Here is a 1028-nt window from a genome sequence, read left to right as displayed (position 1 = left end):
TTACCATTGAAGTATCAATTAAATTTATAGCCACCCAATCAAAATAATTTATTTTATAAGCTTGTTCAAATCAACATCATTAGTGTAACGGTCTTACATTGGTCGCATCATGACATTTGTTTTTTACGGCTATCAAGTGGTCTGAGGGCGCCATTCGCATGTTGTCTTCTTGCCTATCGTGTTGGTCATCACCTACTCTCTTAGATATGACATTTTCTCTGGGAGATCCCACATCGATTAGAAAGGTGAACGAAACATTTTTTATAAGGGTGAGAAAAACTCTAGTATAAGCATTTTAAAACTTTGAGGGGAAGCGCTGAAGGGAAAGCCCAAAAGAAGACAATATCTACCAGCGAATTCAACATTTTAATCAAAAGTACATACATTATAACAATGGGAATGAGATTATACTCTCGACGATAACCGGATCATAATTTAAATGGTAACTCATTCTCGTCGATAAATGTATAATTTAGATAAATTTAAATGTCCAATAAGCTTTTAATCTTACATGATCTTACACGCTCTTAATGTGATCCTTCATCGATTGGAGAGGAGAACAAAACATTCCTCATAAGAGTATGGAAACACGAGAACAAAACATTCTTTATGAAGGTGTGAAAACCTCTCCCTAGCGCATTATAAAAACCTTAAAGGGAAGACCGAAAGGGAAAGCCCAAAGATGATAATATATGCTAACGGTGAGCTTGAGCCGTTACAAATAGTATCAGAGCTTGATACCGGGCAATGTGTCAGCGAGGGGGCTGAACCCCGAAGAGGAGTGGACACGAGGCGGTGTGCCAGTAAGGATGTTGGGCCTCGAAGGAGGGTGGATTTTGGGGGGGGGGGGTCTCATATCGATTGGAGAAGGGATCAAGTACTAGCGAGGACGTTGGGCCCGAAGGGGGTGGATGTTGAGATCCCACATTAGTTGGGGACGAGAATGAAACATTCTTATGTTGTGGAAACAGGAGAACGAAACATTCTTTATAACGGTTTGATTGATTATCAAAACAAGTATATGAGAT

At 39.8% G+C, this 1028-nt stretch overlaps 1 long non-coding RNA gene across 1 annotated transcript; it reads left to right on the top strand.

The window, feature by feature from the left end:
* The first annotated feature begins 226 nt into the window (after positions 1-226).
* Positions 227-670, top strand: LOC111437903. The gene is made up of 2 exons (XR_002709523.1): positions 227-269; positions 616-670. It is a non-coding gene; the product is annotated as an uncharacterized LOC111437903 (long non-coding RNA).
* The last annotated feature ends 358 nt before the right edge of the window (positions 671-1028 follow it).

This window comes from Cucurbita moschata, unplaced genomic scaffold (genome assembly GCF_002738365.1).
Source record: "Cucurbita moschata cultivar Rifu unplaced genomic scaffold, Cmos_1.0 Cmo_Scf00068, whole genome shotgun sequence".
NCBI lineage: Eukaryota > Viridiplantae > Streptophyta > Magnoliopsida > Cucurbitales > Cucurbitaceae > Cucurbita > Cucurbita moschata.
The sequence above is the reverse complement of the archived record's forward strand: the minus strand, read 5'-3'. Positions and strand labels throughout refer to the sequence as shown.